The 24,134-nt window shown below is 44.0% G+C and overlaps 1 protein-coding gene across 3 annotated transcripts in view; it reads right to left on the bottom strand.

The window, feature by feature from the left end:
- ASTN2 (astrotactin 2) overlaps positions 1-24,134 on the bottom strand; it is a 1,130,819-nt gene that overhangs the window by 918,816 nt on the left and 187,869 nt on the right. Inside the window, exon 1 of one of the 3 annotated variants that reach the window (XM_029612109.1) lies at positions 3,260-3,337. The exons of the other annotated variants lie outside the window; for them this stretch is intronic. The gene's annotated coding sequence lies outside the window, so the exon portion shown is untranslated. Of the gene's footprint in view, positions 1-3,259; positions 3,338-24,134 lie in introns of those variants that run through there. 3 annotated transcript variants of the gene reach the window in all.

Genomic DNA, 24,134 nt, shown 5'->3' with positions numbered 1-24,134 from the left:
CTGAAGCAGATTTTTTTGAAATATGGATCCATGTCAAATTAGTTTTTGTGCACAAGATAAGGAATTAGGGGTAAAAATTAGTTCAGCAACAGAATGTCAATAAAATCAGCAATGGACACTGCAAGAAAATAAGAGATAAGTCTATTTATTTTATTTGCAATGTTGAAAATTCACAAAAGTAACAAAGTTAGTAGGATTGATGATTAAAATCTACGAACAACAGCTTTTGCCTCCTGTTTGTTTATGACGGTTCTTTCATAAATATACTAGTTGTTTATGGTTCAATGCATGGCAATTGGACTTTCATAATTATCTATAATTTCAAAGTATGATATTTTTATTTATATACTTTCTATCTAGATTGATTGGCTTTTGATATATAATATAGTGTGTCATCCAGCATTGGACATTTTTTCTTGTGGTACTATTATAAATATTGGATACCATGGGATATGATTTCCCACATGAAACTTACTCACTTTTCCTAATTTGAATAGATTCAGGAGTTGGTTTAGCTCCATCCAAAGGCAAACATAACATCATTTAAACTCTTCAGACATGCTGATGCTGAGGTGCACTACTGTCCTCTCCTTCACTTTCCTGGGGCAGCTTTACTTGTCCTCTGTTCCAAGAAGCCTCTGTTTCTCCTGACAGGACACACTTCTCCAGATCCTCTCCCTCCAATATGAGAAGAATCTACCTCAACAGACTTCTCTCTTTACCTCCAATCTCAAAGAAGATGATCGAGAAGAACTTTGTAGCTCCCCTCCCTCTTTATATCATGAAAAACAATTAACTTGCTACATTTCTTGCAGTGGTCTCTATATCCCTCTATGGACAGAAACCATTCACTGCATATCCAGTGAGGATGTACAGGACTGTACTACTCTCTAAGGGGGTCATTTTCTATCGGTATCGCACGTGAAAAGGGACTATTCGCACGCAATACCTTGATGGGGCGGAGTTGGGACTGGAAGAGGAGGAGTCGGGGGCGGCGTCAGGGCGGAAGCGGCGGTAACTTCGCTGGTGGCGATAAGGTAAGACCCTTTATCGCCACCAGTAGCGCGCCCAATAGCGCCACCTTTTACGGTGGTGCTATTGGGTGCGAAACCCGGCAGTGAGAGCACCATGGTGGTGCGATTGCTGCCAGCTTTCTCAGATCCACCCCCCGCCACCACTGGATTCACTATTCTCTGCAAGAATAGTGAATCCAGGCCTAAGTCAGAGAAATCCTTACCCTTTAGTAAGGCAAACAAACCAGTTGCAAGCTGCTGCTAACCATGCTTGGAAAATAATGGGGATAACTCAAGTGTGGAAGGTTGAAATATTCAGTATTACATCTGAAAAGAGACCTTTATGGACAAGATGAGGAATTAAGCTGTATCAAGCTACGCGACACTTCATAAAGTCATGAATGTGATGCATTCTAGTTCATGAAGATTCTAGCTCTGTGCCATCAACTGAAACACAGTTCATGTGATAAAGGGCCTCTGACATTTTGATCTCACAATTGTTTCTTAAGGAAAAGATACTAAATTGTGAAAAACAAGTGCAATTAGAGTGTTAAGCAGGCAAATTAACTTCCCCTTCTCATGTTCACCCACCAAAGTCCTATTTCTTTCCACTGATGAGCACATTTCAGTATTTGCAAGATGGTCTCAAAAAAATCTTGTACCATGCAGGGGTTGTCCTTGAGCAATGGGCAGACCAAAAGATCTGCCTTGCACCAAAATTGCAAGTGTCATGTTTGGTGCAGTATTCCTATTTTCGCAATATTGGATCTTGACCTGCCAACTTCTGTAGGTACAGAGGCCACTTATGTTCTTCCAAACGTTCCATTCCATCTCTGTCCCTAGAGGAAGTTGTTCTGTCACTCTGATATTCACACCAATCCCAACAGCAATATCTCCAAATCACCACCTTGTTAATATACTAGTATGGGGAATTTTTTAGTAACTTCATTCTCTTTCTTTTTTCCTTCTATTACAATCAATGAAAGCTGTCTTCTCTTGACAGCTGTCTTTCATGTTTAATTCAAGTTTAGTTAGTCTAACGCTAAATAATTTAGACCTCATGACTTAATTTCTATACTTGTTGAAAATCTCTTATAAAACATTTAAGAACTATTTGGCAAGGCATATTTTCCTGCTCATATGATTTGTTGTATAAAAGCATGGACCAGACTGCCTTTGTTCTATTCCCTATGCTTCAATCTTGTTAACGGCTATTCAATAAAATAATTCTGGAGAATTTTGAAGAGTTTCAGACACTTGATTAGCAATTTAGTGATGAGCTTCATTTCACTCCAGATGGTTCTCATGTAGAAAGATTATGATAAAGGTTCCTTTTAGGTGTGGCAGAACTGCACTTTAAAAAAGAAACTTGCTCAAATAAGCTTTTCTGTTTGATCCACTATTTGCAAAATGAAAAGAAAAATACCATAGGTGTTAACTTCATTGTTTAAAGAATCTATCTATTTTTATGGTGATTATATTTTATTCTGTACTTCTGAAATTGAAAAACATGCCAGGTTTTGCATTCACAAATGGCCAGAAACAGATGGTAAAGGCACAATTGGAAGTATTACATTCATTAAAATAATCTACATCACTCGTAATTCTTCTGTATAAGAGAAGATGAGCAACTTAAGCATGCTTTTACAATTTCCAGGTTTACATAAGGTGGCCCATGTCTTCCTGTGTTCTTTCTTGAGATGCTGAAATGTCCAGGGGTGCCTTTGTTGTTATTATATTGGTGACTTGAAGGGCTATTAATGATATAAATTAACCTGCCCAGAATCACTGGGTGATACTGGCTAAAGGAGAAGTTTGCTTTGACATTAAGATGCTTAAAATGAAATAAAATCATTCTGAAAGTCCTCACATAGAAGATGCAACAACTCCCATCACAAGGTAGACATTTCCTAGCCATTAGCATTCATCAGTAATAGATTCCACCAGTAGGGCTTCAACAACTAAAGGTGTTATTCAATGAGATGCAGTTGCACAAAAATAATTTTTCAATGGAATACTACCCAGTAACAAAATCCAGTATGGAAATCTTTCCAAAACACTTCAGTCAGCAGTATAAATCTTGCAATAGGATTTTTCTTAACCATGCTGACAAAATTCCTTTGCATTTTCCCTCCCCTTTCTATGTACTTCCTTTTCACCAAACACTAATGTTCATCCTTCCCTGGCGATAAGTAGACAGAGTACATATACACAGCTGAAAATCACTGTAAAGGTAAATTACTTACTTGTAATGATTGTTCTCTGAAGATGCTTTTCATGGATTCACATTTATGAGCCATGTGACTCTGAAAGTGCCTCCCAAGCTGGCAGTGCTAAAGCTTTGTATCTGGTTGCTAGGCAACCACCACTTGCCAATAGTTCTCGCCAACTGTCATTTACCTTTTTGTTAAAGTTTGAAATACAGTGAAATGAGTGTGTAACTCAATAACGAAAGATGGATGGATTGCATAAATCCATGAAAAGTGTTACTTTCCGGAAAACATGGATTCACAATTATGGGGATCAGCAAGCTAAATATCAGTCTGAATGCCCGACCCACCAACATTCAGAGTTAAAAGAGAAACAGGACAGAAAGGAGTTATATGTTCCATTAAATAGAACAGAAAACACTGCAATGTAACCAATATAAGAAAATAAGAACATGCCATATTGGGTCAGACCAAGGGTCCATCAAGCCCAGCATCCTGTTTCCAACAGTGGCTAATCCAGGCCATAAGAACCTGGCAAGTACCCAAAAACTAAGTCTATTCCATGTTACCATTGCTAGTAATAGCAGTGGTTGTTATCTAAGTCAACTTAATTAATAGCAGGTAATGAACTTCTTCTCCAAGAACTTATCCAATCCTTTTTTAAACACAGCTATACTAACTGCACTAACCACATCTTCTGACAACAAATTCCAGAGTTTAATTGTGCGTTGAGTGAAAAAGAACTTTCTCCGATTAGTTTTAAATGTGCCACGTGCTAACTTCATGGAGTGCCCCCTAGTCTTTCTATTATCCGAAAGAGTAAAAAACCGATTCACATCTACCCTCTCATGATTTTAAACACCTCTATCATATCCCCCCTTAGCCGTCTCTTCTCCAAGCTGAAAAGTCCTAACCTCTTTAGACTTTCCTCATAGGGGAGCTGTTCCATTCCCCTTATCATTTTGGTAGCCCTTCTCTGTACCTTCTCCATCGCAATTATATCTTTTTTGAGATGCGATGACCAGAATTGTACACAGTATTCAAGGTGCGGTCTCACCATGGAGCAATACAGAGGCATTATGACATTTTCAGTTTTATTCACCATTCCCTTTCTAATAATTCCCAACATTCTGTTTGCTTTTTTGACTGCCACAGCACACTGAACTGACTATTTCAATGTGTTATCCACTATGACGCCTAGATCTCTTTCTTGGGTAGTAGCACCTAATATAGAACCTAACATTGTGTAACTATAGCATGGGTTATTTTTCCCTATATGCATCACCTTGCACTTGTCCACATTAAATTTCATCTGCCATTTTGATGCCCAATTTTCCAGCTTCACAAGGTCTTCCTTCAATTTATCACAATCTGCTTGTGATTTAACAACTCTGAACAATTTTGTATCATCTGCAAATTTGATTACCTCACTTGTCGTATTTCTTTCAAGATCATTTATAAATATATTGAAAAGTAAGGGTCCCAATACAGATACCTGAGGCACTCCACTGCTGCCCATACCCTTCCACTGAGAAAATTGTCTATTTAATCTTACCCTCTGTTTCCTGTCTTTTAGCCAGTTTAGAATCCACGAAAGGACATCGCCACCTATCCCATGACTTTTTATTTTTCCTAGAAGCCTCTCATGAGGAACTTTGTCAAATGCCTTCTGAAAATCCAAGTACACTACATCTACAGGTTCACCTTTATCCACATGTTTATTAACTCCTTCAAAAAAGTGAAGCAGATTTGTGAGGCAGGACTTGCCTTGGGTAAAGCCATGCTGACTTTGTTCCATTAAACCATGTCTTTCTATATGTTCTGTGATTTTGATGTTTAGAATACTTTCCACTATTTTTCCTGGCACTGAAGTCAGGCTAACCGGTCTGTAGTTTCCCAGATCGTCCCTGGAGCCCTTTTTAAATATGGGGTTACATTAGCTATCCTCCAGTCTTCATGTACAATGGATGATTTTAATGACAGGTTACAAAATTTTACTAATAGGTCTGAAATTTCATTTTTGAGTTCCTTCAGAACTCTGGGGTGTATACCATCTGGTCCAGGTGATTTACTACTCTTAAGTTTGTCAATCAGGCCTACCACATCTTCTAGGTTCACCGTGATTTGGTTCAGTCCATCGGAATCATTACCCATGAAAACCTTCTCCAGTACAGGTACCTCTCCAACATCCTCTCCAGTAAACACTAAAGAAAAGAAATCATTTAATCTTTCCATGATGGCCTTATCTTCTCTAAGTGTCCCTTTAATCCCTCGATCATCTAACGGTCCAACTGACTCCCTCACAGGCTTTCTGCTTCGGATATTTTTTAAAAAGTTTTTACTGTGAGTATTTGCCTCTACGGACAACTTCTTTTCAAATTCTCTCTTAGCCTGTCCTATCAATGTCTTACATTTAACTTCCAGCATTTATGCATTATCCTATTTTCTTCTGTTGGATCCTTCTTCCAATTTTTGAATGAAGATCTTTTGGCTAAAATAGCTTATTTCACCTCCCCTTTTAACCATGCCGGTAATCGTTTTGCCTTCGTTCCACCTTTCTTAATGTGTGGAATACATCTGGATTGTGCTTCTAGGATGGTATTTTTTAACAATGACCACGCCTCTTGTACACTTTTTACTTTTGTAGCTGCTCCTTTCAGTTTTTTTCTAACTATTTTTCTCATTTTATCAAAGTTTCCCTTTTGAAAGTTTAGCACGAGAGCTGTAGATTTGCTTACTGTCCCCCTTCCAGTCATTAAATCAAATTTGATCATATTATGATCACTATTGCCATCCAAGCTAAAGATGAGCTAATACCGCTCGGTATTTTAGATAAATACCAGTCTGTAATAGCTGATCTGTACCGCTGTATTCAGTAAGGCAAAGAAGTGTGGCTTTGACCGGTATTTTATCGGTTTGTGCAGTATTTTCTTGCTGTATAAAAGTTTGTTTTCTGCTTCTGCTCTTTTATGGGTTGGTCAGAGAGAGAGATGTGAAAGAGGAATTTTAGGTGAGAGAGAGGAGCTTTAGGAAGGAGAGACTTGTGCTAATGATTACCTATGTGATTTCTCTTTTCATTTACGGTTTACTTTTGTGATTACCTTTTCCATTGTCAGTTGTCTGTATTTGTGTGTGAAAGAAGCATGAGTGTGTTTGTTGTGTCTGTCTTGTATATCGGTTTTTACTTTTTGTTTAGAGTGTTAAAGGGCAGCATGTGTGTGCATGCTAGAGGCAAGGATGGCGAGTAGCAGGGGAGTGAGTAGATATATGACAGGGGTGAGGGAGGATAGGGAGGAAAGAACAGAAGGGACAGGAGATGGTGGCAGGCTGGGAGCAGGCCAGGGAGGAAAAAAGACAGAAGGATGTAGTGGTCCCAGAAGTAGCACCGATATTATGTCAGAGGAACTGAAAAAAGGAACAAAAAAGCAGTATTTTCTGCTTTTCTGTAATTTTTTTGGGCTCCTCAAGAGTTAATGCCTGCTCCGGGCAAGTATTCATTTTTGCAGGTTAAAATGTGCAAGTCAGGCACACTTTTTTTTTTTGAACCTGGAGGGAAATAGGTGATAGCCTCGTCCACAAGAATTTATATGTGAAATTCCGACCATCTCCTGTCCCTTCTGTTCTTTCCTCCCTATCCTCCCTTACCCTATCCTCCCTCACCCCAGTCATATATCTACTCACTCCCCTGCTACTCCCCATCCTCGCCTCTAGCATGCACACACATGCTGCCCTATTACCAACGCGCTCGATTGGATGCGCATTTTGGACATGCTAACCCCCTTTTTCAATCGGGGGTTATGGATGTGCAACCAAAACGCACGTCCAATCATGTGTTGAGCTGTGTGCTGTGCCCAGATAAAGGTATTGCATCGGCCTGAATATGCACAATTATTTGGTAAGATAAAACAAATTATTGCCATTAAAGACAATATATTGTGACTCTAATCTCTGGTCTCGTGTATTTTACTTAAGTGCTAAGGTGTCCATATTTTTAGCATCTTCACTTTTACAGTGTCTACTTGTCAGACCTTACTCTCACATCTCACTCACTTGCATTCCATTAGAATCAGGCCTTTTCATCATGCACAATAAAAGCTTTACAGAGGATGTTTGTAAGGCCAAGAGAAGTAGGCCTTCCTTTGGGAAGAAGGTAGCAAAGTAGGCCGCTTTAAATGCTGACTCTTGGATTTCTCAGTGCCTCTACTTTAGAGAGGAGGCCATCAGCTCTAGAGGACCTGGATCCTATCCTATCATATATATGACCTTTTTCGACCCTATCTTTTCAAAAGAATGCATGCAGAGATACTCTGTAGAATTTACGGAGGTGCTGCCAAGAGCCACAGCATAGCAGGTCATATGTATAGGCCTTGTGGTCAATTATGTACACGTGCGCTCCTCCCCATACCTTCAGGGCAATTTTTTCTAACTATCCTTGCACCAGCTTTGATTTTTTTAAAACCCTTTGTCCCCATCATAACATTTCTCTTTAACTACCATGACAGACTGGTGTAAAAGTGTCCAAGCATTCAATACAGATATTCTAAGGACTTCTCCAAAGAAGGTATATATCCCTATTCCGCAAATCTCCTCTACATGTTAACACCACTATCAAACTGTACTTCTGTCAATGGAAAGCCAATACATTGACCTACTATACCGACATATCTGCCAACATGCCATGTCAACATGTGCACCTCAAAGAGTGCCCTACAAACTCAAAACAAATGAACAAGAATAAAAAGATCAACAGATCAAGTAATGTCTGGATGCATAGGCATTATAATCAATACAAATCGCCATTCATACATTTCAGATAAAAATCATTAAAAATGAAGATTGCCAAGGTAATAGTCATTGGTCCTTCTAGAGATGTTCCACACAGCAGGCAGCAAGAAGATAACTGTAAAAGCAAAACAATAACTAAACTTCACAGCAAAAAGAAAGGCACCTACATGTTAACAATTCTTAGACACAACACTTGACACCTTGTATTGGGTTCTGTACAACAGAGCTTGGAATACAAGAGGTCTGGTATGTTTGCCAAACCCTTACTATACTTCGCAGAAACTCCTTAGCAGAAAGAGCCACAGGCCTGAAAATGCTGTCACCATCAGCAACAAGTACTGAACAGAGGCACAAAGCCAGCAAAGTGGCACCTATGACCTATATAATCCTGTCTGTTACAGACAAATGCTAGATACTGTCATGGCACCTTCTGTGGAGAGGTGAAAGCAAGTATGCCTGCTGACTTCCATGAGTATGCCGTATATGCTACAGCCCCGTAATGGAAAACAAGCATCAGCCATGGCTATATGCACTAGGATTCCAACTACAGGGGTTCTTTTTATTAAGAGCAGTAAGGATGGCAAAAGGAACACACTCAGCTGCATACACCTCTTCCCCTAAAATGTCCTGTTTGTTTCCTTTCACAGTCATTTCCCTTTCCCTCAGATGTACTTGGTATACAGAGACTATACCTCCATGAGCAAGCCATATCATATGATGTCATTGAAAAAAACAGTAGACATTATTACAATAGGGGGAGCTTGCATTGAACACCCACACTGCATTCACATTCTATACTGTCCCAGCAGGGTGAGAACATGACTTACAGGCAAAGAATTGTTCAAAGATCATGCTGCAAATTTGACTTTCACTTTGTGTTTTCTCCTGACGACTTGCTGGGTGGCACACTGGATCTTCTTCATTATCTGGCACACTGGATCTTCTTCACTGGTATGCCATACCTGATAACAACTTTGTGCAGCATGAAGCAGGTAAGCACTATCTCACCTACTGTATATGGGTCACACTACAAGGCACCACCCCCTCCCCATTTTGTCTAAACACTGGAATCTACTTTTCAATAAGCCAAAGGTACCCTTTATCACAGAGTAAGTGGACAAGAGTATCTCATCTGTACAGCTGTCCCTTTTTGAGCAACAGGGATGAGGAGCCATGTCCAGCAACCATATCATTCATCATCTGAACAACAGATAAAGCTCATGTGAAGTGCTGGCAGCTGAACTTATCAAGTGTTGCACTGGCCATAGAGAGAGAGTTAGCCTTTAGGCATTCAAGAACCTTAGCAATAATGTTTTTGGTGTTACAGTTACAGTACATTACAAGGCTGACCCAAGAGGAGATACGTGAATTGGTGCGGCGCACACTGCAGATTTTAAAACTCACAAGGATACGTGCGGTTCTCCCGGTACGCACACAAAAATAATTTCCACCAAAAGCGGCGTGGTTGGGACATGGGCGGGGCATGGGCAGGCCGGAAATACACAATGAAGTCTATGCATAAGTCTTTACATGCACAAGCACACACCAGGGGTCCCTTACCATGTAACTTTACTTCTGCTGTGGACAGTGTGCAAGTTGTAAAACATAAAAAAAAAAATAGGATAGTCACCGGGGTTTTAAAGCTCGGCCTAATAGGGTAAAAAGGGGGTTAGGATGTCCTCTTCTTTACTGGATGAACTGGGAACAAACTGGGAATAGAGATAAGTGCGTTGGCACGCAACTAGTGAAATCCCTCCCACTCATGCGAGCAAGCTGGCATTTGCGCGCACATATGCATGTCAATATGAAATCATGATGACATGTACGTGCAAATAGCCAATTTTAAAACACATAAGTATATTCGCGCATATACGCACGTATGTTTTAAAATCACTGCGTCCATGTGCGCGCGCTGGCAAATGCATGCACTTGTGCACGTCTCTTAAAACCTACCTCTTAAGATATGGCATAGGCCACTATAAGAGTCCAGACATGAGTGAACAAAAACATAATGGTACTACTGACTAGAAACTGTCCTCCAAGCAAGGGACTCTCTTGCATTGTGTAGTGTCACCACATTTTAACTGGTTTCTCTATACTAAGAAGAGGCTAATATTCAAAAAACTTCCAATGGCTAACTTATCCAGCTTGTTACGCGCCCCACCCATGGCCGTTCTGCGCGTGGGACCGCTTACCTTCGGGGTCACATGGCAGGTCACGGTCCTGACTCCCTCGCGGTCCTTTCAAGTCCAGCTAGGCCTCGGCGTCCCACGACAGCGGTCACTGGGCCTTCTGTCGCATGCCAGGCCTCACGCCAGGCCTTGGCACCTCTGCAGCTAGCCATGCCCCTATGCGTGCGCGCGTGCGGACCAGCCGCCCTGATGTAGGTTCCAGGGTGGGGCCTAGTTCTGTGGTGCACCCTGATTGATTGCATGTTATAAGGAAGTTCCTGGCCTCACTTCCTTGCTTTGGCAATCGGGTCGGCTTGTTTGCTAGATTGCCTCTGCATTTGTTCTTGCCTGCTTGTGCCAAGTCTCGTTCCAGGATCCTTCTGTTCCAGTTCCGTTCCTGCTTGTTCCTGTTGTACCTGCTTCCTTGCTTGTTTGTTCCTGTGTTCGTGTTTGTCTCCCTGGTCTTACCTCGGACGGATTTTCTGGTAAAGACCTCAGCTTGTTTCTGACCTGCCTGCCTGCCACCTGCCAAAGACATCAGCTAGTTCCTGACCTGCCTGCCTGCCTGCCGCCTGTGTTGCGTTCGTGCCTGTTCTCGCCCTCGCTCCACCCTCTCTAACTTTGTGGCGACTCCCTTCGGGTCTGATGGACAGATGCTGCCGCAGCTTCTCCTTGCCGCTTCTCCCGGAATCCCAGGGCTGGCCTGACGCTGCGGATCTGCCATGTTCCTGATGACGAATGGGCACGCACGCGCGCGTGCATGCTCCAGAGTTTGTACCGGCAAGGGCGCGTACCTCGGGGGCATTCCCCCTTAGTGATGTCATCTCCTTCCAACTTAAAAGGTCTTTGTTTGCTACTTCGAATCGAGTTAACAAGGGGGAATTCTTTCTCTGCTGCTCTGCCTCCACAAACTTACCAAGGGGTACCCGCTCCTCGGGGGACCCGCTCTCTCTTCTTGATTTCAGATTGCTAAGACGGGATCCGGTACTCGCTCCTCGAGGGCATACGTCCCTGAATGCTCAGAAGACTCCTTACTGCCTGGAAGCGATCGCAGACGAGAACACTGTGAGTTCGATTACAGATAGGAACCGGTACTCGCTCCACGAGGGCCTATGTTCCTAATCTCTGAAGACTCTCTTCTGTCTAAGACGTTATCGCAGGTACGGAGATCATGAGTTATTATTGCAGATCGCAGATAGGAACCGGTACTTGCTCCACAAGGGCCCATGTTCCTAAAACCTTTCAAAAACTCTCTTCTATCTCAGAAGCTATTGCATACCTATATCTGGTGCATTACTATTTAATATTGCAGATAGGAACCGGTACTCGCTCCACGAGGGCCCATGTTCCTAAAACCCTTCAAAGACTCTCTTCTATATCAGAAGCTATCACCTACCTATAACTTGTGAATTACTACTACAGATTGCAGATAGGAACCGGTACTTGCTCCACTAGGGCCTATGTTCCTACAACCCTCCAAAGACTTTCCCCTATTTCAAAAGCCTTCTCATACACAGATATTGTGAGTTCTTATTCCAGACTGCATATAGGAATCAGTACTCGCCTATGGCTCCTGTTCCTGAATATTAGGGATGTGCAGACCAAAAGTTTAAGTTCATAAGTCCATAAGTCGAATGGGGGTCCCATTTGCGGTCAATATGGACTTATGGAGAATTCCATAAGTTGAGTCTATGTCCATATGTGCAAATAAAAATTTAAACCCCTCACCCGCCTTAATCCCCCCCCCCCCCCCCCAAAGACTTACCAAAACTCCCTGGTGGTCCAGCGGGGTCAGGACGCCATTCCTGAACTCCTTTGCAAGGAGCACGTGACGTCGGCACCACGTCAGAGTGACGCGGCGTCACGTGATTCCCCTCGGGTTCGCTCCCGGAACCCTCGTTGGGCCCAAAAGGCACTTTTGGCCAGCTTGGGGGGGTCAGGAGGCCCAACGAGGGTTCCGGGAGCGAACCCGAGGGGAATCACGTGATGTCGGCGCCACGTCAGAGTGACGCGGCGTCACGTGATTCCCCACGCGTCGCTCCCGGACCCTCACGGAACTTTTGGCCAGCTTTGGTAAGTCTTGGGGGGGGGGGATTAAGGAGGGTGAGGGGTTTAAATTTGTATTTAGATCAACAATCGCGATTTTCAACGTATTCAACATAGCTATGTTGAATAAGTTGGAAATCCAATCGTTTACGCCTCATCTTTTTTTTAAGTCAAAAAAAAAAAAAAGTTGTGTTTTCCATTTAAGTTCAAAACGAATGCACATCCCTACTGAATATACTGAAGACTCTCTGTTGCATAGAAGCCATTATAGATATATACAATGGTGAGTGTATCATCTACTACTGGTTATGTATCCAGCATACCCTTTCTACTCACTATCTATAGTCTCTCTCTACAGCTAAGTAACCCAGAGATCGCAGTCTGAGGGACTTCAGCCCTGCCGGGCACATCAGCTCACTACTGCCACCTCTGGTGGTTCTACTTCCTGTCTAATAAACCCCTTCTATATACCCAAGACCTCAGCACAGTCCTACAGGCAACTATCTTAACTAAACTGGACTATTGCAATTCTTTATTTCTGGGCCTCCCTCTCTCCACTATCAAACCCCTCCAACTATTACAGAATGCCATGGCCAGAATTCTCACAAACACACGTAAATCTGATCACATTACCCCTATCCTAAAAGACCTCCACTGGTTACCCTTAGCCTCCCGCATAAAATACAAAACACTCACCATTCTCCACAATTTATTGTACAATCAAAATCACACTTGGCTCGAGAATGCACCACTTTTCTGATCATCAACCTGCCCCTCCAGATCCAACCTTGCTGGAACTCTATACACCCCCTCCCTAAAAACTGCTCACCACACCTCAACCAGAGAAAGGGCTTTCTCCATTGCCGGCCCTTCCCTATGAAACACCCTGCCCACAGCCCTCCGTCTAGAACCTAACCGGTCTAAATTTTTAAAAGGGCTTAAAACCTGGCTCTTTACATTAGCGTATCCAGATGTTGACCAAACTTAGCTTGCACTTTAACCCCTTAGCCCACTCACTCTCCCCTCCTCCTATCTGCCTCTCCTCTTTCTCCCCTATTCTTTCCCCCAAGCAAAGACTCCTAAATACTGTTATAAGTTCCCCTCCTCCACCCTAAGCTTATCCTTCCCTGTCCCTCCCTCCCCTCCCCCCACCTCCCCCCACCTCCCCCTTTCACTGCCATCAATGGTCTGGTACCTACCAGCCCACCTGTACATATATTGTCTATTGTTAATTTATATTCTTCGAATATTCCTATCAAATTTCTCTATTTCCCTATCCTTCCTACTGCTGTCCCTTCTCCTCCTTCATTGCTGCTCCCCCCTTTCCCATTCCTGTTTATTGTATTTCATTCTCTTGTTAATTTGTTACAATGTAAACCGGCATGATGTTCCGACGAATGTCGGTATATAAAAATCAACAAATAAATAAAGAAAATAAATAAATAATAAAGAACTATCTGTGTTTGTCTCCATACTCCAGCCTAGCCGGTGGTCCCTCTCAGGATATCCTCCTGGGGGCGCTGTCATCTGCCATCGGCCCAAGGATTCACCAATTTACATTACAGTGTTCATTCCTTACACTACTAGAGCGGTATCATAACAGACTGCCACTCTGTGGGGAGCCAACCCACAACTGATCACTAACTCAGTCTATGGAGTACAACAGACTGCTGGCTACTCTCCTTGGGGGAGCAGATCCATAAAAGATTGCTACTCCTCCCCTCGGGAGGTTCTGATTGATAACAGATTGCTAGCTCCTCCCCTCTGGGGGAGCAGATCACTAACAGATTGCTAACTCCTCCCTTTACAGGAGTAACCCGCTAGCAGAATTCTAACAGATTGCTAGCTCCTCCCCTCTGGGGGAGCTGAATTATAACAGCCTGCCAAAGACTTCAGCTTACTCCTTGTCTGACTTCTGGATCTTGACCCTTGCTTCGTTGACCACTCCTTGGACTGATTCCTGGAGTTTGACCTTGCTCGTCTGACCTTGCTTGATTCTGGCTCTGTCCCTAGCCTTGTCCTCACCAACTCTATTCTGGTTCGCTCTCCTTCAACCTGTTTCCAGTCTCAAACCCAATAGCACTCCTCCTGTGTCTGTGGGCACGCCGGACTCTGACTCTCCCAGGGACCCTGCGAGGCCCACCTAAGTCCCAGCGGCCCAGGTCCCTATGGGCTCCTCCCGGGGGGACCTTGGGCTTCCAGTGGTGAAGATCTACACTGCCTCTGTCTCCCTTCTTGGTCTGCCCTATGTGGCCAGTTCCCACACTGCCACAGTACAGGGGTCCACCCCCTTGCGCAACAAGCTAAAGTTAGCTGGATAAGTTAATCCAGATATTCAGCGGGATAAACATCCTGCTGAATCTCTCAGAATAAAATTATCTGGGAAGGTCTACCCATATAACTTTGCAACCTAACAAGCTAAATTTGGCTGCAAAATTACACAGGAATATATCCCTGGATAACTCAAACTTAATTGTCAAAGGGGGAGAGGATTCAAGATGGCTCCCTGACCGGACGCATACTCCAACGCTCCTGCAAGTCACGTCTTACCTTGGTATTTTATTTTCCTTCTAACCCAAATGCCTCATAAGAGAAAAGGGTAGGGATGTGAATCGTTTTAGGACGATTAAAATTATCGTCCGATAATTTTAATATCGTCTTAAACCGTTATGGAACACAATACAATACAGATTCTAACGATTTATCGTTATAAATCGTTAGAATCGTGAGCTGGCACACTAAAACCCCCTAAAACCCACCCCCGACCCTTTAAATTAAATCCCCCACCCTCCCGAACCCCCCCCAAATAACTTAAATAACCTGCGGGTCCAGCGGCGGTCCGGAACGGCAGCGGTCCGGAACGGGCTCCTGCTCCTGCATCTTGTCGTCTTCGGCCGGCGCCATTTTCCAAAATGGCGCCGAAAAATGGCGGCGGCCATAGACGAAAAAGATTGGACGGCAGGAGGTCCTTCCGGACCCCCGCTGGACTTTTGGCAAGTCTCGTGGGGGTCAGGAGGCCCCCCACAAGCTGGCCAAAAGTTCCTGGAGGTCCAGCGGGGGTCAGGGAGCGATTTCCCGCCGCGAATCGTTTTCGTACGGAAAATGGCGCCGGCAGGAGATCGACTGCAGGAGGTCGTTCAGCGAGGGTTCCGGCGCCTCGCTGAACGACCTCCTGCAGTCGATCTCCTGCCGGCGCCATTTTCCGTACGGAAACGATTCGCGGCGGGAAATCGCTCCCTGACCCCCGCTGGACCTCCAGGAACTTTTGGCCAGCTTGTGGGGGGCCTCCTGACCCCCACGAGACTTGCCAAAAGTCCAGCGGGGGTCCGGAAGGACCTCCTGCCGTCCAATCTTTTTCGTCTATGGCCGCCGCCATTTTTCGGCGCCATTTTGGAAAATGGCGCCGGCCGAAGACGACAAGATGCAGGAGCAGGAGCCCGTTCCGGACCGCTGCCGTTCCGGACCGCCGCTGGACCCGCAGGTTATTTAAGTTATTTGGGGGGGGGGGGATTTAATTTAAAGGGTCGGGGGTGGGTTTTAGGGGGTTTTAATGTGCCGGTTTTTTCGATTTTTCGATTTTTCGATTTTTTAACGATTTTCACGATTTTTCACGATATTTTACCCCCCCAAACGGCAACAATACGATTCCCTCCCCCTCCCAGCCGAAATCGATCGTTAAGACGATCGAGGACACGATTCACATCCCTAGAAAAGGGAGAGTTAGGGTTTATCCACCCGAGCCCTCACTCCCCGCAGGACAGCGTATAATTTCGCAGTATGCTTCCCCCATATCTCAAGTCGGGGCAATGAGCCATGCTGGCGGGTCGGGAGGAGGAGTCCCTTCCCCGCCTGGGGAGATATCGTTGACCCCACCTGAACCGCGAGAACAGCCGAGAGCAACTCTTTCGAGCGCTGCCGAGTCTGTAGAGTCGCCGGTGAGGAACATCACAGGAGCGACTCTATTGAGTGGACAGCAGGGCAACGCGGCAGAGTGGGAGAGGTTCCCTGACTCCTCTGGATCTCCGGAGGCTTCGGCGAGGAGAGAGGAGAGAGAAGAGGTAACCTCGCAGTTATCAACATCAGTGGCAGGAGGAAGAGAGGTAATGGGTAACCTTATAATAAAACCCATTGAGATAAAGAGACCGGCTGTAATTACAATGGAGTCCCTATGGGATTTGATTGTGGGGCAGACAAAGGCATTTAATGAGCAGACCCAGAAAACGGAAGAAATCTCCCAAAAAATGGACTCTGTCGAAAACCAACTTCAAATGAAGGGCGAGGAACAAACACAGGTTTTGTTGCAGGTTAAAGTGGACTTGAAACAAGTGTCTGATGCAAACGCCGTTTGTGAGAGAGATCAGGCTATTTCAATGCACCGACTGGAATTGGTAGAGAATTACCTTAGACAACTCAACCTTAGGGTTTTGAATTTCCCCAAAGTAGTGGGGGAGATACCACTAATAACCTTTAAAAGGTATCTGAAAGAAATTCTAAAGATTCTGGATGAACAAATACCTGCTGTTAAAAAGATTTTGTACTTGAAGCAAAGACAGAGCCAGATACAGATATCCCCAGTAGGGGATGTGGAAGACTTTGGAATTTTATCTGAATATTTGGAGAGCTCTGGGCTTGAGGTTGTGGAGAGAACCGTCCTTTTTGTTTCTTTATTTTCAGAATTTGACAGAGCCCTAATTATGAAATATTATTTCAAAGCTATTAATGTTACTTATTTGGGTGGATTAATTCGTATATTTCCTGATTTGTCCAGGGCAACACAGTTGTGTAGGAAAGCTGCCTTACTTATGCGCCCTGAAGTTGTAACATTGGGGGCAAGTTTCTTATTGCGTTACCCAGCAAGGTGCATAATTAAGCACTCTGGGAATATATTCGTATTTTACAATCCTGAACAATTAAGGGGGTTCATAGATGCCAGAAGGGAAGCCCCTACAACTTAAAAGATCTGGACCGCATAGATAAAACAATAGATATGGATATTTCAATGGAGTTTTGTTAATGTATGATTTCCTATAATTACTCCTCTATTTTCCTTTTCCTCTCCCCAAATATTTCCTAGAAAGAATGAGGGTATTTAACTTTGGTTATAAGGTGGTGTTTTGTAACTGCTACTATTATTATGAATATTAACAAATTTCTTTTTTGTAACTCATCATTATTTCAAAGCAAAGGAATCTTTGTTTATATTGTAAAAGTTGATAAATAGAAAATAAAAAAAAAACAAAAAACGTAATTGCCGATATTTAAAGAACATTGCCAGTCAAACTGTTAATTAAAAAGAAAAAAGAAGTCCATGCCTGGGCTCATGGTGCAATCTGGCAATTCCATCCACCATCTGCACCATCCACCATCTGCACCATTGTTCAAATTGTAAAGTTTATTGCACCCCTGTTTCTTGTGAACCAGCATGATGGGACTACTGTCTTGAATGTTGGTATATAAAAAAACTTAAATAAATAAATAAATAAAGATCCTCGAGTCCTCCTAATAGCAAAATAAGTTGTTGGCCTCTAAACTCGATAAGTCTTCCAACCCCCCCCCCCCCCCGCCAAATTCCACCAAATTTACAAAATATACTTACAGCTGCCACTTTCTTAATTTCCCTCCACCACAGCTATAAGATAAATCCATTCCCTTCCCTTTCTCCACCCTTAACCTTGAAATCAGGCTGGGAGCTTGGACCTTGCATCTGACTCCCAGTGTGTCTAACACTGCTCTAATGTCCATGCTGATTGCATAAGCTACCAGTGTAGCAGTCAATGCAATACCTTGACTGCTATGCTAGTACCTCTGCTGGTACACAGGGAACTGAACAAATGAGTCTATTTTTGTCTCATTTGTGGACCCCCAAAACAAATGAAGGGTATCCAAGAATTTAACAAATATTTTTATCTCCTTTATTTATATTTTCCATTCAAGTCTATGGAACTAAGCAAACAGCAGGTGCAGGAAGGGACTAACTGGTAACTACAACAACCAACTCTTGCCTTGTGTGATATGGCAGCCTCCTGGGAGCCCAGGCGGGACAAATTGGCAAGAAAACTAGACAGAAGACAAATCAAGGTAAAACATCTTTTTAACTAGACTACAGCTGCCATCTGGATGAAATGATGCTATATTCTCCCACTGAAAGGTCTGAGCATGTACAAAGAAACTTCATTTGCTCTCATGCATTTTGCAGAGACAAGATGTACATTCAGAAGCTTTATTAGAGTGGAAGAGAAGCTTTTAAAAAGAAGGCATTGGCAAAAGGCTTTTTCTGATCTTCTCTGCTGCAGTCAGTAGTTTCTCATTCAGTGTGATAAAAATGAGGCAGTGGTACTGCTTTCTGTATACACTGGAGGCAGGGTAGGAGTGGCATGCAATGGAAGCAATATCAGTGCCAGTGAGGACTGATTTTTGTTTAGCTGCAAGCAGACCAAAGTGAAGAGAAGCATATCCTTGCCAACCTTATTTGTTCTATTTCTAACAGTTTTTATGTATGTGCAAAAACAGTCAGCAAGGCACACACATACACTAAATATGTGTGTGTGTGTGTGTGTGTGTGTGTGTGTGTGTGTGTGACAGAGACTTTTTTTACATACACTGTGAAAGATAGCCCTAGAAAGACTGAGATTGAGTTTGTGCCACCAGTAGCAAGCTGCTGCTGCTAACTCTGCTTGACAAGTTAGCTCTGTCCTTGCTAAACTGATGTGAACTCAAGCTGAGAACTAGATTGAGTATGTGACAGAGACACTCATTCAGTACTAGAGTAGTGGTATGAATGCTGGTATAATATAAAAAAATTCTGGTTTAATATCAAATCGCTTAATAAGCACTTAAAATTCAATCATGCCACTGTAAGGAAAGGGTAGAGGAAGGAATAGCAGATGGAGAGGATTTGCTGCAGAGCCAATCTAGCCTGTGAGATATACAAACAGTACTAGTAGTAGAAGCAAGAAAAAAGGCTCCTGTGCTTGAACTTAAAAGATACTTTTTAGCCAGCTGAAGCCAGAGAAATTGAAATTGGGAGAGAATGTGCTCCCGCTGCCTGCGGCTCTCCCTTTTTTTTATTGAAGCAGGGGTAAAAGGCTGGATAGACATCAGAGGTTCATGGTGTCATGGCAGGGGCAAGGAAAGGGGCAGCAAAAGTGCAATACCCAAAGCCAGTGGAGCCCTCCTCCATGATTACTGCTTCTGAAGTAATGGAGGCAGTATTTTCAACAACTGATTCTGAGGAAGAATCTTGTCTGGGATTCTCTGAATCAGAAGCTATTGAAGAACTAGCAGCTGAAGAAAATTTAGTCTCCGGTGAGGTGATAAGGAGAGAGATGATACTGACAGTATTGAGAACAACCCCCAGGAAAATCAGACAGTGCAGGCAGAGAGTGAAAGCAATGCCCCTGATCTTTTTCCTCATGAACCATCATCAAGCTAAATTCCAGTGTCAGCATCAGCATCTAAGGATGCAGAAATTGTGTAAGATATCCTTGATCTGGAATCAGTCTAAAGTGAAGAAGGACCCACATTTTGTTCAGTGTATTCACTGCAGTAAGGACATCAATTGAGGGCAGTTACTGGAGCTTCTGACAACTGATGGGATGCAGCATCATCTGCAGAACCATTACCCACTAGCATTGGCATCAGGAGAGGGTGGTAGTACTAGCCTGGGGACCCTTACTGCCATTCAAAGCAAAAGTGATAGGAAAGGGTTTGAAAAGGGTAAAAACATCCCCATGCTCATCCTATAGCCCCTTTCACCAATCAGGTATCAAGCTTGCAGCCCCCTGCCATGCAAATTCAATGGCAACCCATCATAGAGGAAATGGGTGGTGTTCTGTATCACTATCTTGGCAAGCAGCATCAAAATTAGTACGAGGGATATTAGGAAAATGATTGTCCTGGATGACCAGTTCCTGGAGATGGTGGAGTACCTAGGCTTTAAACACATACTACACGTGTTAGCCCCCAGTTACACAGTGCTGTTGAGGACTACACTTGTAAGCAGATTATCCCCACCATGTACAACCAGTGCCATAGTAGCATGCTAAAACAGAGGGCAGTAGCACCTCTGTTTTAGCATACTATCTTGCTCCCTCTCTTCCTCTTCTCCCCTCTGACCATTCACCACTGGCATCTCAGCTCCACCCGGGCCCTATCATGACAACCCACCCGATCCCACGCATTCACCACCCCTCCCACAGACCCCCCTTCATCCATGTGCTCTCACCAGTTCATTACAAATCCCTCCTCCCCATCCTCATCTCCCCATTGACACAGCTACTAGGTCTCACTACCCTTTTCATAGTTCTTTTCAATGCGCAATCCCTCTCTAAAAAAAACTCGAATCCTTAACAACTTACTACTTGACTGCAAGCCCGAAATTTCCACCGTCACAGAAACCTGGCTTAAAGACTCTGACATTGTCCTACTTAATCAACTCCCCACACTCTCTTATGATATCATCACCATCCCCAGCCTAAGAAAAGAAGTGGTGGCCTCCTTTTTGCAGTCAAAAAGCATCTGAAACTCAAACCCATGAACATTGAAACCCCCTCCAGATTTGAAATTGGCCTATTCAAATCCTCTGAACTCCAAATTTGCCTTATCTATACCCCTCCTGGCCTCCTAGACCGCAACCCCTCCCCCTCTCATTGAACTCATTTCAGACAACATCAACATTGAAATCCCAACCATTATACTTGGAGACTTTAATCTCCATGTAGACTCCTCCCCCTCTCCTTATCATGTGAGACCTTTCTTAACTCCCTCCTCGCAATTGGCTTTAAACAACTCATCTCCTCACCCACCCATAAAGCCGGGTACACCCTTGACCTCATTTTCACCAATTCCTGCATCCATTCATCTAACGCACCCTCATGCACCCCTGTTCCCTGGTCAGACTACTACCTTATCGAGACCCTACTCACCATAAATGCTACGACCAGTTGCAACCCTGCACAAAACAACACCATTATCTTCAGAAAATCCTTCTCTAGCGAGGACCTAACATCAGCTTTCTCCAACTCCCTACTCAATCTCGACTGCTCCAATCCTGAAATTGTCCTAGCCTCGTGGAACAAATTCACACTCAACATTGCAAATGATCTATATCCGGTTACCAGCTGAGATCTGCACCCATTGTCAAAAAACAAAAAGCCTTGGTACACCGCCGAGTTAAAAATATTGAAAAACAATCTCAGATGGAGAGAATCTGGTGTAAACACCCCTCACCTTATCACGCCTCCATCTTCAAATCTGCTCTCCACGCCTACAGAACATCCACCCTTAAATCCAAATGTGACTTTTATGCTGCTAAAATTCATGAATACATGTACAACCCCAAAGCTCTTTTCTCCTATGTTGCAGATCTTACTAGATCCTCCCCTGCCTCGATCCCCGACAACGAAGCTAGTAGCAAATGTGAGGAACTTGCCATCTTTTCTCTGCCTTTCTCTGCTTCCCCTTCCTCTGCCCCTGTTTGATGTATTTCCTTTCCTGTCCTCCTTCAGTTCGGATGTAAACCGGTATGATGTAAGCAGTAAGCACTAATACCGGTATAAAAGAAGCCTTAAATAAATAAATAAATAAATTTCATTAGTGACATCTGGACTAGCGCAAACACGATGCACCCTTAGCTCTCCCTAATGCACACTGGTGGGAGCTAGCTGAGGTAGAGGCAGGCAGAAGTTCTAGCAGGTACTGAGCATCAGGGTGCAGTTGGCTGTGCTGTGCACTGAGCTTGTGCAATATCCTATCAATCATAAGAAAGATGCTGGAGAGTTGGCATCTAGCCTGGAAAGGCAGGAGTCTTCAGGCAAGTTTTTTGTGACAGTCAAATAGGATAAGGGCAATGGAAAATGTGGACTTTTGAGTAATCCATTGCTTTGCACACCTGCAAAGGACATGATAGAGAGGTGTAGGAAAATAGCAGGGCATTTTCATCAAAATATGAATGGTCAATAGCTTCTCTGAGAGGAGCAGGAAGAATTTGGGATGCCTCATTCAAAATAGTGTCGCAATGAAAACACCTCAGACCGGTCTTCAGGGTGAAGCGTGCTGCCAGCATTTTGGGCAGCCCCCTTTTATTGTACAATCATTACATAGCATTGCATCAGGGTACATACGTCACATATTTACTGCTACAATATTTCCACATAAATGTTTATGCTGACCTTTTGCTACGTGGGTGCAGAGAGGTGCAAACGGTCAATCTTCAGGCAGGGAGGGGGGAGGTCATTAGCTGGTCATGAGGCAATGGTACTGAGCTACCTAGGTGTGAAAACCCACAGAAATGCAAGTAGGTCATAAACTAAGCTGGTGCTGCAAAGCTTTTGCCCTAGATATTTTCCTTGCAAACTTCCTGTTAGCTATAGACAGGAGGTATGTTTGCTTGCTAAAACTTGCTGCGGTCAGAGCAAACAGTTTCCGTTATACTAAGAGTAGGTGTTAAGGAAAAACCAGTTAGAGATGGCAATGGAGTTTTTTTTCCTTCCATGACGTGGTTTTCCAACGAGCCTGGAAAGCAAAACTCCTATCCCACAAAATAGTAGTATCCACTGGAATTACATCTATCTGATGCCACAGAGGTAAGTGGAGCAGCAGACACCCCTTTAATGATCTGCCTCTGGAAACAAATATAGATGTGGATTGCCCCCTAGGGCATCATGATTGAGTAGTGATACAGCTGATAGAGATGTGAATCATGTGATCGATCGTCTTAACGATCGATTTTGGCTGGGGGGGGAGGGAATCTGATCGTCACGGTTTTGTTTTTTTTTAAATCGTTTAAATCATAAATCGGGGGAGGGCGGGAAAACCGGCACACTAAAACAACCATAAAACCCACCCCGACCCTTTAAAATAAATCCCCCACCCTCCCGAACCCCCCCAAAATGTTTTAAATTACCTGGGGTCCAGTGGGGGGGTCCCAGTGTGATCTTCCACTCTCGGGCCACGGCTGCGTTAATAGAAATGGCGCCGGCGCCATTTTGGTTCCTGTCCCCCGACGTCACGAGCACAGGAGATCGCTCCCGGACTCCCGCTGGACCCCCAGGGACTTTTGGCCAGCTTGGGGGGGCCTCCTGACCCCCACAAGACTTGCCAAAAGTCCAGTGGGGGTCCGGGAGCGACCTCCTGCACTCGGGCCGTATTGCAAAATGGCGCCGGCCGTATGGCCGAGAGTGGAAGATCACACCGGGACCCCCCCACTGGACCCCAGGTAATTTAAAACATTTTGGGGGGGGGTTCGGGAGGGTGGGGGATTTATTTTAAAGGGTCGGGGTGGGTTTTAGGGTTGTTTTAGTGTGCCGGTTTTCCCGCCCTCCCCCTTCCCCTCCCCCGATTTACGATTTTTGACGATAAATCGGGGGAATTCCTATTGTATCGCGCCTCTAACGATTTTTAACGATTTAAAATATATCGGACGATATTTTAAATCGTCAAAAAACGATTCAGATCCCTAACAGCTGATACAAATTCTTAAGCCCTTCAAGGATGCCTCAGAGGATCTGGGTTCCAGAATGGGCAGGATCATTCCTTCAGTAAATATTCTGGAGAAAAAGTTAGAGGGTTTCCATGGGCAAGAAGAAATGGAAGCAGAGGTGCAGCAGCAGTTGCAAGTGAGACTGAAACCTCTGACACAAAACAATACTTACATGCTTGTGGTGCTTTATGATCCATGGGTGAAAGAAAGTCTTGCCTTCCAATCCCAGTGTCTCATATACATGAAGGAGATACTGGCAATTGGGGAACATGAACAGGAAAGTCAGAGGCAGTAGCATGGTGGAGATGTAGTGCAGGAAAGAGTGGCCACCCAGAGAGTAGTGCAGGCATGAGCAGCACTCTGTCAGCTAGCACTTCCTCCCCTACCTCACTGTTAAGCTTGGCATTTTGCCGGCTGTTCCCACGAGCTG

The sequence above is a fragment of the Rhinatrema bivittatum genome, chromosome 8 (genome assembly GCF_901001135.1).
Source record: "Rhinatrema bivittatum chromosome 8, aRhiBiv1.1, whole genome shotgun sequence".
Taxonomy (NCBI): Eukaryota; Metazoa; Chordata; class Amphibia; order Gymnophiona; family Rhinatrematidae; genus Rhinatrema; species Rhinatrema bivittatum.
The sequence above is the reverse complement of the archived record's forward strand: the minus strand, read 5'-3'. Positions and strand labels throughout refer to the sequence as shown.